At 54.4% G+C, this 17,732-nt stretch overlaps 1 long non-coding RNA gene across 1 annotated transcript; it reads left to right on the top strand.

Annotated features, from left to right (window-relative positions):
- The first annotated feature begins 451 nt into the window (after positions 1 to 451).
- On the top strand, positions 452 to 16,373 carry LOC135974866 (uncharacterized). Its single transcript, XR_010591949.1, has 4 exons — positions 452 to 904; positions 6,050 to 6,193; positions 6,717 to 15,192; positions 15,878 to 16,373. It is a non-coding gene; the product is annotated as an uncharacterized LOC135974866 (long non-coding RNA).
- Positions 16,374 to 17,732: the final 1,359 nt, after the last annotated feature.

The following is a 17,732-nucleotide window of genomic DNA, read 5'->3' on the forward strand; positions in this document are numbered from 1 at the left end:
GGGGAGTTTAACTGCAGTGTTACCCGCCAGTCTTGGGAGTATCTGCTCTTCCTTTTGCAGCCCGCCCTGACCTTGGCATTTCCAGTGAGGGCTGCTCGTCTTGGCTGTAGACAGTGGATCATGTGATGTATCCTGGGTAGAAGCAGGAGGCATGTAGATAAGTATCGCAGTCAGTAGGTTCATAGGCGCCGACTTCTACTGGCGCCGGTGGGTGCTTGACCCCCCTCTGCCCCTGGCACCGCCCCAACTCCACCCCTGCCCTTCCCCCTCCCATCCCCATTCCCGCCCCTTCCCCAAAGTCCCTGCCCCAACTCTGCCCCCTCCCTGCCCCTATTCCGACTCCTTCCCCAAATCCCGGCCCCACCTCTTCCCCGCCTCCTCCCCTGAGCACACCACGTTCCCACTCCTCCCCCTCCCTCCCGGAGCGTGCTACAGCTGTTTGCCGGTGGCAAGCACTGGGAGATAGGTGGAGGAGCGGGGACGCGGCGCGCTCAGGGGAGGGGGCGGGTAGAGGAGCTTGGCTGCCGGTGGGTGCAGAGCACCCACTAATTTTTCCCCATGGGTGTGCCAGCCCCGGAGCACCCACAGAGTCGGCACCTATGAGTAGGTTTCCGGTATAGGGTGGTGTTTATGTGACCATCACTTATTTGCACTGTAGTGTCCAGGAAATGGATCTCTTGTGTGGAGTGGTCCAGGCTGAGGTTGATGGTGGGGTGGAAACTGTTGAAATCCAGGTGGAATTCCTCAAGGGCCTCCTTCCCGTGGGTCCATAAGATGAAGATTTCATCAATGCAGTGCAAGTAGCGGAGGGGCGCTAGGGGACACCTCTTCATCAATTATTGGGAGTGGACCACATCCACCCTGACTGAATTGACCCTTTCAGCACTGGTTCTCCACTTGTAAGGTAAACTCCCTTCTCTTCATGTGTCAGTGTATTTATGCCTGCATCTGTAATTTTCACTTCATGCATCTGAAGAAGGGAGTTTTGTTTACCCACGAAAGCTTATGCCCAAATAAATCTGTTAGTCTTTAAGGTGCCACCGGACTCCTCATTGTTTTTCAAAACAGTTAAGTCGGCTTCAGTTTATACCATGTGTTATTTGGATGCAAGTCTGTAGGGGACCCCCCAAAAGAGCTTCAACATTTGCTCTTTGTTCAGACCGGTTCGCCCAACCTTCATTTGGGCATCAAATGTTGATCAGTTAGAGGGAATCCTTTCTTTATGGGGATTCAACAGCCAGAGCGTATCCTGTAGACCACCTGCCACGGGACTCTCTTGCAGTTGTCACTTTCAGGGGCCTCTCCAAGCCACCGGTTTGCCTTTCCCCTCTGCACTAGACATCTACAGTTAGAGGCTAAACTCCCCCTGACCTCCATTGGGTGCTGCAGGGTTCCACTCGCTCACACCAGGGGGAATTTACCCCAGAGGTTTCAAAGTCCCTTTCCACACGTGTGTAAATTTTGGCTGCCCTGGCACAAGTAACACCGAGGTGCCCAGTGTAGCCCCCCCCCCCCCCATACTGCCACTGCTGGTCCCTAGTTTTAGGCCAAGCTGTGGTTGCTATTTTTTGGATCCTCTTATTGGAATTTGCTATCCTGTTGTTACTGATGTTATAAGAACGGCCAGACTGGGTCAGACCAAAGGTCCATCTAGCCCAGTATCCTGTCTTCTGACAGTGGCCAATGCCAGGTGCCCCAGAGGGAATGAACAGACCAGGTAATCATCAAGTGACCCATCCCATCGCCCATTCCCAGCTTCTGGCAAACAGAAGCTAGGGACATCACGTCTTCCCCTCTCAAACTGCCATCACTTCATCAGTCTTTGCTGGCAGGGCTGGGCACTCATACGTTCTCCTGGCATGTCCTTGCGTTCTGGCCTGGTCTTTTACTCATCTGTAAGATGGCCCCTGTCGACTACTTCCTCTGTGTCACTGGCAGCTGGAGTTGTGAGTGGTCGTCTTGGCTTTTGCGGTACGGTACACACCAGCTTTTTGCACATCCTGAACCAAACACGTTGTGCTCCACTCTGCCAGCACGAGACACAATTTGAGAGTTTGAGGTTTTATTTTCCACTGGTTCAAATGCAGCTCCTAAGAAACCACAACTTACTGGAGTCACTAGATCCCTTCCCACAGCAAATGCTTGGCTGTACAGCTGAATGTCACACCGTGGCCTGAAAGTGCAGGCCTGTTCGGTCATACCAACTAGTAAAGTTCATTGCACAGTCGAGGACTCTGCAGCCTCCATGTGCAAATCTAGCAACACATGGATGGGTTTTGGGGGGCTGGGACCCAAGCCACGAGACTTTAATCAGAAACAGACCCCTTGTGTTCCTTGTAGCTAGTCCCACTATAACGCAAGGCCAATACGCTTTGAAGCAGCTGAAGCTTCCACGGAGTCTCCATGCGTAGTCTCCAGACATCAAGAGCAGATTCCCATAACCGGGTGATAGGCAGGGATGGTCCATAGCCGAGAGATGTAGTTAAAATCACACCAAACACACATTGCACGTGAGCACCAAAGCCACTTTACTCCACAGTGGCTCCTGACTGCCTCAAGGCAACAATCTAGCTAGAGCACGTGGAACAGCTCTGGCAGGAGGAAAATACTCCTTTTGCTGTCTAAAACTGGTGGCTAACTTACAAGACACCACCGCATCGTAGGAACAGAGGACTCTGAACTGTTCTGTGCCAGCATGTTCCTGTATTGGCTGCTAGTGTGAGGCACTGAGTCCTTTAAGTGGGGGGAGAGAAGGATGTCACCTTTTCGCCTCACAGTCATGCCATTTATTCCCCGTTGCAGTTGCACTCAGCTTCCTAACCTGATTGCTCGTTCTCTGGCTCCTCCCTGGTTAATTCACTTGCAGCCCAGCAGCAGATGTAGAAGGGGATGGACATTAAGGAACACTTGGGCTCAAGGGAGAAGATGGGAATGAGAAAACAGTTGTGGGTGGAGAGTCTCAGCTGAGGTAGTGGCTCTATTGGTGAAGTCATTTTAAAATTTAATCTGGAGCATTGCCTGCAAGAACAATCCTGCAGGGGCAAGGAAGGGGGCAACGACTCCGTGTCTTTCACCTCTGTCTTCTGACATCAATTGTGGGTGGATAAAGACACTAGGTGAATTCTCTCCTGAAGTCATTGCAACAAGATTAGTAGGGTTTACATTGAAGTATCATTAGGCTTCAGAGCTAACATGATAGAGTGGGTTTGTGCAGTCAGGTCACAGCTTCCTTATGTTTTCAGCATCTCTGGCTGCATTTTCAAGCAGGCGGAGTGCACAGGGATCTCCTAGGAAGGTTAAGGACTAAAACAGATCCTTAAAAGGTATTTAGGCTCCTAACGTCCACTGAAATCAGTGGAAATGAGGCACCTATGTTTGAGGCTCTGGGCCTCAATCCTTTATTGCAGAAGCAAAGGGGTTGTGGCAGAGAACAGAAATTAGAGGAGACAGTCAGATGAGCAGATTGGTTTAAAGCTCCTGAATGGACAGCTCTTGCCACTTGTAATTCAATTATGCGTGAGGCTGAAGCTTAGCGTTCATCAATGGAGTCCATTGCACACATGGCCTATGACTAAGGCGAAGGTTTTGTCACGGTTGTTTTTAGTAAAAGTCACGGACCGGTCACGGGCAAGAAACAAAAATTCACGGAAGCCGTGACCGGTCTGTGACTTTTGCTGCTGCGGCTCCATGGGTTCCCCTGCCACAGTGGTGGCTGGGAGCTGTGCGGGTCCCTCGCTGCCCACAGCGTCTGGGAGCTGCAGGTGGGGCCCCCTCAGCAGCTGGGAGCTGCAGGGTGACCATGTGTTCCAGAGAGAAAACTGGACACCCCCCAGCTGCTCACTTGAGGTGTCCCCCTTCTTTCCCCCCCAGCCCACCTGAGGCTGTCACCCATCACTGGAAATTTGCAGGAGGGCTGCTGTTGCTTGGGGGAGTTGAGTGGAGATTGGGGCGTGGCATGGCCAGGCCGGGGGGGCGGTGTCCATGAGGCTGGAGGGGGAGTGGGGGTGGCACCGTGCCAACGTGTTGGTCAGTGTTGGGGCATCTGTGGTGGTGTGGTGCACTGGACGGGGGTCTCTTGGGGAGGTTGGTTGTATTATGGCTGTACCCTGGGTCTGCTGGGGCCAGTTGAGGTGTGTGTGTGTGTGTGTGTGTGTGTGTGTGTGTGTGTGTGTGTGTGTGCCTCCCTCTTTCTGTTGGTGTGGGGCATGTGCACCTGCACCAGCGGGGGGTGGGGGGGACATGGGCTGTGTGGGTTTGTGTGGGGAGGGGGCACTGGAGAGATGCCACCTGAGGGGATCCCAGAGTGTGTGAGGGGGGATATGGAAGCAGAATGAGGGGGAGGAGTCCTCCTGCCCCCTGGGGAATGTGATGGGGACGATCCCGGGGGGAGGGCGGAGTAAAGGATGCTGTTTCGAGGGGAGAGTCTGAATTGGAGGAGGGGGGGCGCAAAATCTTGGTCTAATGAAGGGTGGGGTGTGTGGGACCTGGGGGGGAGGCTACAGTTTGCGGCGAAGTGGTGGAGGTCTGGTTGGCTGGTGCAGAGCACTGTGGGGATTATATGGGCGGGGCTACCTGGGCATTGGGGGGTGCATGGTGGGGTCTTGACTGAGGCAGTTGGGGGGAGGGCCTGGCTGGGGCAGTTGGGGGAGAGTCTTGGCTGGGGGACTTGAAGAGATTCTACCTCAGCACCTCCCCACGGTCAGTACCACGGCTCTGCTCTGCCTGGCCCTGTTGGGTTTTGGTTTTGTTTTAATTAAAAGCTCGGCTGTGGTCGCTCTTTCTGGTGCATCTCTGGTGGAGGTGCACCTGCACCAGCAGGGGTGGCGGGGGGGGGAGTGTCACAGGCTGTGGGGGGCCTCTGCTCAGGAGGACGTGCTCTTCCCAGCCCAGGGAGATCAGCAGCTCCCAAGATGTGGAAATTCTCCCCCTGCACTCGGAATGAGCAGGAAACCTTGTATTACAAACCAAGCCCCAGCTAAAAGGAAGCACCAGTCTGTACTCAGCCTTTACCAGCCATTGATCTTAGTCAGGGGCAGCACCAGCCTCTTCACAGGTGGGGGGTGCGGTGGGCTAGACAGAAAACTAGGAGGGACTAGACTGCATTTGGCACCTCTGTCTGTGGCCCCATCGCTGCTCCTCCTCAGTTAAGTGCCAGCCCCGCCTGGTCCCCCCAGGCCCCCCTCCCTGGCCAGGTCGGAAGCTGGAGCTGGGTCGTGCGGGGCGCAGCGGCTGCTGTGCTGGCAGGTGCCAGGGTGCGGCTTCGCCTCTTCCTGCTGCTGCTCTGACCCTGGGGCTGCAAGTGCTCCTCAGCTCACCACCGCCCTTCGACTGCTTGCAGGGAGGCCCAGCTCCAGGGCAGGCAAAGCGGCGACTGTGGGGAGCAGCGACTGCCGGGAGGGGGGCCCAGGAGCATCACTCTGGGCTGCTATAGGGAGCCCTGGACCCAACGCCGGCCCTGGGCAGCAAACCCTGGTGGGTGGCGACACCAGCCTGGGGCTGCTCTTGGGCCCCATACTCAGACTTACTTTTGGTGGCGGCAGCTCTGCCTTTAGAGGTGGACGGCCAAAGAGCGGCGGGTGCTGGCTGGGCACCCAGCGCTGAAGGCAACACCGCCGCCAGCAGCAGCAAAGTATCTCCCTAACGTTTCCCCTTTGTGCTGGGAGAGGTGGATGGGGGGTTAAGACCAATTTTAGGGTGGCTATAGCCTCCGCAAATCCTCCCCACCCCCCACACTGCCACCCTGATCTCTACTCCCAGCTGATCTTGCCTGGCACCTGTCTCAAAGCCGGGCTGTCCTACCGCTCAGTCTCAGGACAGAGCTGAAATTATTCTCCACCAGTTCTCCCTGGCAGGAAACACACCCCAAGAACATCGAGTGGGCGGTAGAGACTGTAACGGTATTTGGCTCCAGTGATTGCTGTTCCAGAAGGACTTGTCCTACACCTCCCCAGGGCAGTCATGGCAACATGTAAGAAGCGCCAGGCTGCTCCTGCACCCAAAATCATCACACAGCACTCTATTGTCCCTTCCCTTTGCCTTTATCCCACAGACGTCTGCCCCCCTAACCAGAATGTTCATGTCCTCTGAAGCAAGCCAGAGTCGGTAGAGAGCAGGGCTACAGGGCTGTGACCAGGGACCCTCACCCAGTGATGTGGAAGGAAGAGCATTGAGGACCGAGCATCTCTGGTTACAGGCAAGTTGCTCTCCAGGAAGTTACCGTACTTCAGAAACACTCACTCTCCCTTGCCAACTCCTTGTGAGGGCACAACCGGCTCCCCCAAGCGTATCGTGCCCCAATTAGATGCAGAGGCCTTTCCTCAGCGCCCCACCCCATGGTAACATAACAAATTCTCACCCCAGACAAGAGTCTTTGCAGCCCTCTCTCAATACTTCAGCAAATTTCCATTATTCTGCAGCTTGCTGTCTGGTTTCCATCCCTCCGGCTGGGCTCAGGGTGGTGGCGCCTTCTCTTGGGCTCTGCCACAGGTTTGGCCATTCTCTCATCCATACAGTGTCATTAGGGTCTGAAATGAGAAAGACAGAACACTTGTGCATGGTGCACACACAGCCCCACCCCCTGACAGACAGAGTCACCTAGCTGCTGCTTCCTGGAGCCCTCTTCTCTATTCACCTCCAGCCTACCCAATGCCTGGAAAGGTCAGCATGCATAAGGGCCGACAGCCCCCGAGGTCACTCCACACTCTCACCTTATACAGGATGTGCTGGTCGACTGAAGAGAGAGAAGACTGAGTATACACATGGAGAACAATGTGGTGTCCAGTGACACACCCCGTGACGTGGAAGTACAGACCAGACACTACAGAGCATCTCTAGTTGCATGCAGGTCGCCCTCCTTCACATTCAGTCATGGGGAAGGCAGTGTGGGGGGGGGGTGTGTGTGTGTGGAGAATCCCAAACAATTACCAGCCAAAGGCAGAGATTGACCTTCCCCAGGACCAGGGGTGAAAGTAATTTAAAGGACTTACCAGTACGCTGGAGTCCTGAGCAGGGGCGTGGCCTCAACTGGAAGAGGCGGGGCCTTTCAAGATTTAAAGGTCCTATCACCCCGGAGCTACCAGCTGCAGAGGCGGCTGGGAGCCCCGGGGCACAGGGGCGAATTAGAGGGCCGGCGCTCCGGCCACCGCGGAGCTCTGGGCCCTTTAAATCACCACGGGAGCCCTGCTGCTGCTACCCCAGGGCGGCAGGTCTTGGGCAGGAATTCAAAGGGCCTGAGGCTCCCTGCAGTGGCAGGAGCCCTGGGCCCTTTAAATCACCGCCGGAGAAGCCAGTCCTGTCTGGCACAGTGTACCGGACCGGCTTACTTTCACCTCTGCCCAGGACCCAACCCATGGAAATGAGAAACCTCTCTCTGCTCTCAGGGAGGCACCTTGCTACTCAGACACTGGAGAGAGAGAAGAACAGGAGTACTTGTGGCACCTTAGAGACTAACAAATTTATTAGAGCATAAGCTTTCGTAGGCTACAGCCCACTTCTTCGGATGCATATAGAGAGAGAGGATGTGATGAACTGGAACTGTTCTCAATGTGGTCTTTGACTGCTGAGTGGGGAGTGTTGGCTGGGAAGGCAGGGGAGTGTGGCTAGGACAGTCTGCATGGGGGGATGGGAGACTGGCCTTGAGGGAAGATATCTGAGCATTTAACATGAGAACCCAGGAAGGGGTTAGAGGCCAGGTGACACCTTTGCCCGGGAAACTGAACAAAGGCTGGAAGGGGAGTTTTGAGAGCTGGCTGGTGGAATGGCTGGGAGGCAGACAGGGCTCTGACCTCCCAAGGGGGCTGTGGTGCCCTGGGACCCCAAGATGGACCTAACTGAGGGGTATCCTGTTGTCTGTGCCTGCAAGACCTGTCTTGGACTGTGTTCCTGTCATCCAAATAAACCATCTGCTTTACTGGCTGGCTGAGAGTCATGGTGAATCACAGGAAGCTGGGGGTGCAGGGCCTTGTGTCCCCCAACATTCCGTGACAACTGGTGGCAGCGGCAGGATCTACTGCACCCCATGGATGGCGCTTCCTGCAGTAAGTGACTGGGGAGCAGTAAAACGAAGGGGGATTGACGGGGACCAGGCGTGCTGAAGAGTCAGAGAGAGACGGTTTCAGGGGGTGATTCACCCCTGGGAGTGTGTGACCAGTGAGAAGGACTTTTGCAGTAACAGGGTCCCCCGGGGGATTGCAAGGGAGGTGGTGACCTCGAGAAGGGCTGGCACACTAGGGGTCCCCCTGGGAACTGTGGGGAGCTGTGAGCACACAGGCTGGTGAGTGGCCAGCAGGAAGATGTATGCCAAGCGGCTTAAGAGCGACCTGGTGGAGCTGTGCAAGCAGAGGCGGCTGCGCAGTGGGAGGCTCACCAAAGAACAGCTCATTGCCCGGCTGGAGGAGGGAGATCGCTCGAATGAACTGATCCCTGTCTCTGAGGGAAGCAGCCTGGCAGATGCAGCGCAGGCACCAGTGTCTGTCCCAGCTGGGAGTGGTCAGCCGGCTGCTGAGGGCTTCCCGAGACCCCTCCTTCCTATGCCTAGGGGAAGGGCGGGGAGGAGCCCAGCAAATACCGAGACCCCCCCGGCCAGCAGGGGATCCTCCCAGCGACTCGCGGCATCCGTGGAGCGGAAGCGGCTGGAATGGGAGAAAGAGCTAAAACGGAGAGAGCTGGAGGATCGTGAACAACAGAGACAGCATGAACGGGAGGAGAAAGAGAAACAGAGGCAGCATGAAGAGAGACAGAGGCATCATGAACTGGAACTGGCCAGGCTGAGGGGCAGCGAGCCCCCGGCTGCGGTGAGTGAGGGGGGACCCAGGACTGCACGGAGCTTTGATAAGTGCATCCTGGCCACACGTAAGGAGGGGGAGGACATGGATGACTTCCTGGATGCCTTTGAGACGGATGCCTCTGCGAGCTGCACCAGGTTCATACTGCGTACAGACTCCAGGTTCTCACCCCCTTACTGGACCCCAAAGCCGTGGCATTGTACCGCCAACTGGAAGAGGCAGAGAAAGGGGACTACGAACTATTCAAAAAGGCCCTGCTACGTGAGTTTGGGCTGACTCCTGAGATGTACCGGGAAAGGTTGCGGAGTCAGGATAAAATCTCTGAGATCTCATATCTGCAACTAGCCGTCCACCTGGAGGGATACGCCAGCAAGTGGGCAGATGGGGCCCAGATGAAGGAGGACCTGGTTATACTGCTGGTACTGGAGCAACTGTATGAGCAATGCCCATCCGACCTGAGGCTGTGGTTGAGGGACAAAAAGCCAGAGAACCCGCAACATGCAGGCCAGCTGGCCGATGAGTTTGTAAAGAGCTGGTCAGGGGATAACAGGGAGGAGTCCCAAAGGACCAGTCCCACCACAACACAGAGAGAGAGACATCATGGGACCTCCCAGCGGGGAAATATGGAGAACCCCCACCAAAGGGGAACATCCAGCGTCAGGTCCATCCGACCCGCTCGAGGGGACCCACGGGACATGGGCTGCTATCACTGTGGCCAAAGAAGCCACATACGGGCCCAGTGCCTCAGGCTCAGGGACAGACTGAGCAGACCCAACCCGCAGAGGGTTGACTGGGTAGAGACCCAGCCGGACGAGGGGAAGACGGCCCAGGCAAGGGGGGCTGACAGCTTCTCAACGGCTCAGGAGAGAGGAGGCCCTGGGCCAGCTCCTCTGGGGGGTTGGATGCTCCAGACTCAGGGTTTTTGGTTTATAGGGTGGGCGCAGGGCTGTCCCTCCGGAGAGAGGACCTTGTTCCCCTGGAGGTGGATGGGAGGAAGGTCAATGAATACTGGGATACGGGCACAGAGGTGATGCTGGCCCGGCCCGAGGTGGTGGCCCCAGATCAGGTGGTGCCCAACACCTACCTGACCCTGACAGGGGTGGGCGGGACCCCAGTCAAAGTGCCTGTGGCGAGGGTACGCCTGAGGTGGGGGGGCCAAGGAGGGCCCCAAGGACGCGGGGATACACCCATATTTGCCCACTGAGGTGTTGATGGGGGGGGACCTGGAGGACTGGCCAAGCAACCCCCAGGGTATCCTGGTTGTGACCCGTAGTCAGAGCCGGCGAGGGGCACTGCGTCCTGACCAGTGCCGTATTATTGCCTAGGCCGGCAAATTTGCAGGGGCGGAAGCTCCCCTCTGCGCCCTGCCCCCCTGCTCCAGCTCACCTCTGCCTCCTCTGCAAGCACGCCGGCGGGTCCTGTTTCTCTCCCGTCCCAGTGCTTGCGCCGCGAAACAGCTGTTTCGCGGGGCAGGGAGAGGGGGGAGGAGGGGAAACGCCACGCGCTGGGGGGAAGAGGCAGGGCCGGGGCGGGGATTTGGGGAAGGGATCCAATAGGGGAAGGGAGGGGGTGGAGTTGGGGGCGGGGACTTTGGGGAGGGGGTTGGAAAGGGGGCAGGAAAGGGGCGGAGTCGGGGCGGGGCCAGGGCAGCAATTATTTCCCGGCCTAGGGGTGGCAAAATTATTAATCCGCCACTGGCCCTGACAACGGGGAGGGTGCCTTGCCCGAGGCGCAGGACCCTAACTTGATGGGGAGGGAACACCCAGGGACACGGCTCAGGGAGGCTGCGGCTTCAGACCCAGCCAGCGAGAGAGAACAGGTGGCCATCCCTGTCCCAGCTGCTGAGTTCCAGGCCGAGTTGCAGAGAGATCCCTCCTTGCGGAAGATAAGGGACCTGGCCGACCTCAGTGCGGTACAGACCATGGGGAGAGGTGGCCGGAAAAGGTTCCTGTGGGAGAAGGGGGTTCCTGTACCGAGAATGGGCTCCCCCAGGGAAAATGGAGTCGGGGGGATCAGGAGGCAGCTGGTGGTACCCCAGAAGTATCGCCGCCAGCTGCTGTACCGGACCCATTACATTCCCCTCTCAGGGCACCAGGGAACCTGGCGTACCCAGCAGAGGCTGCTACGGAGCTTTTACTGGCCTGGGGTCTTTACTACTGTCCGACAGTACTGCCGATCCTGTGACCCCGTCAGAGGGGGAGGAAGGCCTGGGACAAGGGGAAAACAGCTTTAGGACCCTTGCCCAGCATAGAGGAGCCTTTCCAGAGGGTGGCCAAGGTTAAAAGGGGGGCTCTGAACCAAGAGAGCCCGAAGCACAGACCTCCCGACTGGAATGCTGGGAGAAGACCCCAGCCCAGTTGGAACCCCAGGGGTATTGGGGTGGGAAAAGGGCACAGGCCGCATAAACCTTCCCACATGCGAACTACGAGTGCCATCGAGCACACCCGACCTAAGGGGGGCATGAAACTGGAAGGGCCTGGTGTAATTCTCACCAAGGAATGGGAGGGATGCTGGGGCATCCATGGGAACGGGGATAGGTTCGAACTTCCCCGGGTCACTGGCTGAAGTGACCCCGCTCAGTTCGGTCTCGAAGGGGGAGAGATGTGACGAACTGGGACTGTTCTTAATGTGGTCTTTGAATGCTGAGTTGGGAGTGTTGGCTGGGAAGGCAGGGGAGTTTGGCTAGGATGGTCTGCGTTGGGGGATGGGAGACTGCCCGAAGGCGAATACCTGAGCATGTAACGTGAGAACCCAGGAAGGGGTTAGAGGCCAGGTGACACCTTTGCCCGGGAAACTGAACAAAGGCTGGAGAGAGAGTTTCGGGAGCTGGCTGGTGGAATGGCTGGGAGGCAGACAGGGCTCTGACCTCCCAAGGGGGCTGTGGTGCCCTGGGACCCCAAGATGGACCTAACTGGGGGCGGATCCTGTTGTCTGTGCCTGCAAGACCAGTCTTGGACTGTGTTCCTGTCGTCTAAATAAACCTTCTGCTTTACTGGCTGGCTGAGAGTCATGGTGAATCGCAGGAAGCCGGGGGTGCAGGGCCTTGTGTCCCCCCACACTCTGTGACAGAGAGAATTTCAGACAAATTGACACCTGCTCCCCTTCCATCACTGGCACCACCAGAGAGGACTTGAGGGCTCCTCGAGGGCTAAGTGCAATGTCTAGACTGCCCAGGTCCACTTCTTCCAGAGCCTCCTCCTCTGGCTGGGGCTGCTCCACTGCCTGAAGGCGTCCTCTGCAAACTCAACAACGAACCCAAGAAAGAGCCATCACTGCCCAAGGCTCTATTGGTGTGTGAGATCTCACCCTTCCTGCCTCCCTCTCCCATCCGCTCTGCATCACCCCCACTGGATGAAGAGAGAGGGATTCAGCACCTATGGGTCAATAGGCTGGTCACACCCGCTTCCCTGACCACAATAACATCCTGTACCGAGCATGAGTCTCTCCCACCGCACCCCATCCCCCTGTCTTGCAGGCTCTTGAGACCAAGCCTGTTGGATGCACACGTAGCACCCCTGCCCATTCCTATGAAGGGAGACAGTAGAAGGCCTGGGAAGGAGAGTGTGTGTTGGCCAACACACCAGGGAAGAGGCAGAGGAGGAAATAAACTCAGAGCCTGTGGACACTTTCCTGGATCCTGCCCTCTCCTGGGGAAGACACATTATGATCTGTCCTGGGGATCAGCCACCCTCCCACCCTAAGTTCCCTCTAAGTTGCGCGGTTGGGCAGCCGCTCATCAGGGTATCAAGTGCTGCGCACTTCAGGTGTCCCTCCCCCCACTGCCGTGGGCTGCTCCTGCCCTCTGCCTTGGAGCTGCGCCCGGGAGCCTCCTGCTTGGTGTGCAGAGCTGGGGGACAGGGCAGTGCTGATGTCAGGTGTCTGCCTCCCCCCATCCCTGTCCCCATCCCTGCAGAGCGGGGCTGGGGGCACACGACAGGCTCCGGACAGAGGGCGCTTGCTGGCAGCTGCTGCTGTGGCTGAACGTGCTGATCTACTTAAAAGGGCAGCGTACTTCAAGTGGGGGGGCAGCATACTTAAAGGGGCAATACACGTCTCTCTGTCTCTCACACATGCACACGGTGTGTCTCTGTCACACACACACAGTGTTTCACACTCACCTCCCAACACATACGTGTATTGTTGTTACTTTTTGATACTTCTTTCAAAGTGTGTTAGTTTACTTTTTTGACTGGTCTGTGCATTTCATAATTTTTATTTCACTCTTATGGTTAAATTTAATTCTTTCAGTAGTGAGTTCTAAAATGCCTAACCTGTCCTGGCTGGAGTAATTATCCCTATGGTAACCTTCTTAAAATATATATTACATCTAGGTTTTTTGGTGTTCTGCTGGTGGCACATATCTGCACAGTACTTTGATATGGTGCACATCAAATTAATTCTGCACATGGATGGAAAAAAATAGCAGGAACACTGCTCCCACCCACCCCTGGGGAAGTTACCTCCCCCCTGCAGCCACAGCTGATCAGGATCCTTGCCCTAGAAACCCAGCCTGTAGCAGGGTTAGTGGCCTCCCAAGCACACTCTTATGACATGGGGTGGGTTTGCAGAGCCCTGCCTCAGTTTCCCTTTCTGCTCAGGGCCCTTTAACAAGTCCACATAAGCCAGATAATCAACCCATTCCCCTTCTGGGATCCATTTTAATAAAATGTGCACCTCAGTTCCAAGCTGAGCACAGACTCTCAGCTCCGAGTGTCTGTCTTTCCTGCAGAATTCAAACACATGCCTCTCTCCTTGAGCCTAGAGTCCCCAGCCCTCTGTCCCAGAGCTGGGTTCAGGTCAGTCTCTCTCTCTGGGACCTGCAGCCCCACAGCTCTCCTTCTCTGAGATGGGGTCTGTTCCTTTCCTCCCTCCAAGATCCAGTCACACCTGCAGCTACCTCCTCCCTCCAGCTACCACTGCTCAGCACCTGCCCTTCCTGAGCCTCGCTTAGATGAAGTTAGGCTCCCACCTGAGCTCCCTTCCCCAGGCACCTGGCCCCTCCTCCCTTATTTCCCCAGGTCTCTTCTGAGTTAATCACACAATCACCTTGATTCTTATTCGCCCTCCCCACCTGGGGAGGAAAGCTAAACTTGTCTCACATGAACCTTAGTTTTTCCAGCTATGGGCCTGATCCTACCTGTGGGTAACAGCACTTCCACATAGAACCACCTGCAAGGATGGGCCCAACAGTAACAAAGCAATTCTGTTGTGCACGGTAAATGGACAGTCAGCAAATATAGCACTGCAATGACCAGCTTCAGTCATTTTCCTAAAGAAACATGTTTAACCTTGTCTAAAGAGAAAAATACTTTATACGGTTACACAATTGTTAGACAAGCTTTTTAATTACTTTTGAAATTTATAAACATTAGAGAGCTTTGATTATTGCTTGAAAGCAAGTTCAAGTTGAACTATATAGTATTAACAATTTATTAATAATTTGGAGCTTCCTTGAAAGTATTATTACTGGGGACATGAATAATTATCAAAGCCAGTGTGGGTTCTGGATATAACTAAGATCGACACTACCAAAACTGCCTTTTGTCGACCAAAACAGTGCATGTGTACAAACTGTGATGCAACTTTTGTCTGGAAAAATACCCGGTTTCGGTGACAAAATACAACCACCCCAATGAGAGAAATACGTCTTTTTTCTCGACAAAGTGCCAGTGTAGACACCATGCATGATTTCACACTTTAATTGGCCTCCAGGAGGTGTCCCACAATGCCCTTCATGACCACTCTGGTCAGCAGTTTGAACTCCACTGCCCTGCAGCCAGGTAAACAACCATCTGCCCCTTCCCCTTAGAAGCCCTGGGAATTTTTGAAATTCCATTTCCTTCTGGCTCGGCCTGGAGAGGTCTCATCCCATGGTGAATTCTTGCACCAAATGCTTGCCCACTTGGACCACTGCAGAGCTGTTGGATCTGATCAGTATATGGGGAGAGGAGGCTGTACAGTCCCAGCTGTGCTCGAGCCGTAGGAATTGGGATACCTACGGGCAGATTTCTCGAGACTTGTGTGAAAAGGGCTATGATCGGGACACGCTGCAGTGCAGAGTGAAGATAAAGGAACCGAGGCAGGCGTACTATAAGGCAAGGGAGGCAAACCATTGCTCCAGTGCTTCACCTAAGACTTGCCAGTTCTATGAGGAGCTGGACACTATTGTCGGTGGCAACCTCACTACCACCACCACGGATGCTTTGGCGGGCCTGGAGGCAGCGGAAAGAGGCCCTAACCTGGAGCATGAAGTTATTGATGAAGAGGTTGAGTTAGATGAGGTTGTGCCGCTCCTGGTGGAGTTACCCAGTGGGGCAGGCAACCAGGAACTGTTCTCCACTCCAGAGGTGTCTAGCCAGTCTCAGCAGTCGCTGTCCGGGGAGCAAGAAGGCAGGAGATGAGACGCCTGGTAAGTGGCTGTGACTTGTGTTGTGTGGAGGTGGGTTCAGGGTATAGAAATGTGGGAGGCTGGCTGTGTTTCTGTGAGGTGGACGTTTTCCTGTGTCGCTAATCAGGACGGCAGAACAGGGTGTTGATTCATGCCGAGATCTCATGGGAATCCGCCAGAGAGAGCTCCAGGAAAGGTTCCTGGAGGTACTCGACAATCCTCTGCGGATGGTTCCGTGGCAGAGCAGCTTTGTTCCTCCCTCCATGGTAGGATACTTTCCCGCGCCATTCGGCAATCACTTGTGCAGGAACCAAAGTGGCACACAGGCGATCAGCATAGGGAGCAGGGCAGAAGCCACAAGCGTGGAGTGGATGTGCCCTTGTTTCCCTGCTTACCTTTCGCAGTGAGATATCTGCTAGAATGGCCCCGCCTATGGAAAAGTGTGAGGGAATTTTAGAACTTTTCCCCTAGTATGCTGCACCATGACCCTTGCAAAGTGTGTGCGCTCTTTTCCCTAGGTGGAGCCCACCACCACCACCCCACCACCACTCATCATGCTTTGGGTGTTCGCAGAGATGTGTGCTTGGCAAGGGTCAGTGAGAAAGTGATGGCAATGTTGCAAAAGATGTATTTAACTGAAATGTTTCAATGTTGTGTGTGAATTTAACAATCCCGCTTCTGTGCATTGTCCCCTGTGCTTTGGCAGATGTGGGGAACGCCCCACACAGCCCAGTTGAGCGTCTCTGCCAGGTAAGAAAGCGCCCGAGGCACAGCAAAGAAGACATGTTCCAGGAGGTACTGCACTGCTCCAATGCAGAGAAAAGGGAGCGCCAGGAGGGTTGGGAAGCCGAATGGCAGGACAGAAAAGAGAATCAGGAGTTTGTTAAGGACGCAACTGAGCGGATGATTAAAGTAATGGAGGAGCAAATGCAGATGCTGCAGAGTCGTTAATAGTGCTGCAGACTGAGCAGATCCGCGCGCCCTCCTCTGCAGCACATTTAGACTCATTTCCATGACCCCCCCTCACCCCCAAACTCCGCCTGCACATTCCCATTCACTCCACCACCTTGGGACAGCTTTCACAATGACAGCTGGACCTACACACAGCTGTGAAAGTCTGCCCTTCCCTGGTTCCTCCTTTCCCACCAATTATCTGTGTGCGCTTGAGTGTGCTGTTTCTTGTGCAATAAAAGCAAAGTTTTCAAATGGTAACATCTTTATTTGTTGCCTACAAATTGAGATTGCAGGCACTACCAATACATACACAGGCATTTTAATAATTTGCTTACTGGAATGTAAGGCCCCAAATGTCACCATTGCTTCCTAGGAAAACTGCATGTAATGTAACATTGCAGCACTAATCACAGAGATTATACATTACTGGTTCTCATTTTCAAAGTGTTGCCTCAAAGCCTCCCTGATTCGAATTGGCCCCTCTGGGCTCCTCTGATAGCCTTGGTATCTGGCTGCTCAAAATCAGCAGGCAAGCTGTCTGCCTCAGCACTCCACCCCTGAGCAAACCTTTCACCCTTAGCATCACAGAGATTATGCAACATACAGCACGCGGCTATGACCATGGGACTATTATCCTCATTAAGGTCTAACCAGCCATAAAGGCATCACCAAAGGCACATTCAACTGTCATCCGGCACCTACTCAGCATTGTATTGTTGAACCACTCCTTACTGCCGTCCAGGTGTCCTGTGCAAGGTTTCATGAGCCACGGCTGTAAGGGGTACTCAGGGTCTCCCAGGATCACTATGGGCATTTCAACATCCCCCACTGTAATCTTCTGATTTGGAAAGAAAGTCCCCGCTTGTATCTTTCTGTACAGGCCCATGTTCCTGAAGATGCGTGCGTCATGCACCTTCTCAGACCACCCCACGTTGATGTCAGTGAAATGCCCACGGTGATCTACACGCGCCTGGAAAAAGGCAAAAATCTGGCATCTGATATCAATGTTCAGTCATTAAAGAGAGAAAAATCTGAAGAATTTTGAATCAACTTTCATAAACTAGAGAGGAAAGTGTAAAATTGTGAGGGATTATATATCAACAGTCAATAGTAGGCACAGAGGTAAAATCTGAGTGAATTTCATATTGTTATTCAAAAAGGGGCAACATCTGCAAGGATTTGCTATCACTATTCAAGAATTTGAGAAAAAGTCAAAATCTGAGGGGATTTTATGTTAATATTATAATTAGAGAGACGGGGAAAATCTCAGGGAATATTAAATTAGTAAAAGATAACTAGAGAAAAAGGAGGGCAAAATTTTAGAATGGTTTAGGATATTCTCCTGAAGAGCTCTGCATAGCTTAGAAGCTTGGCTCTCTCACCCACAGAAGCTGGTCCTGTAAAAGGCATTACCTAACCTACCCTCTCTCTAAATGCAAAGCACTGCACATTGGAGGGGGAAATTGGAGCTCCTCATATACCTTACTCACTGGGTTGTAAATTAACTATCAACTCAAGTGACCTGCATGTTGCTGTAGACAGCTTCATTAAAAACCTCCACTCAATGCACAGCCACTGCTCAAAAAAGCTAACATGTAAGGATTCAT

This window comes from Chrysemys picta, chromosome 12 (genome assembly GCF_011386835.1).
Source record: "Chrysemys picta bellii isolate R12L10 chromosome 12, ASM1138683v2, whole genome shotgun sequence".
In the NCBI taxonomy this organism is placed as follows: Eukaryota; Metazoa; Chordata; order Testudines; family Emydidae; genus Chrysemys; species Chrysemys picta.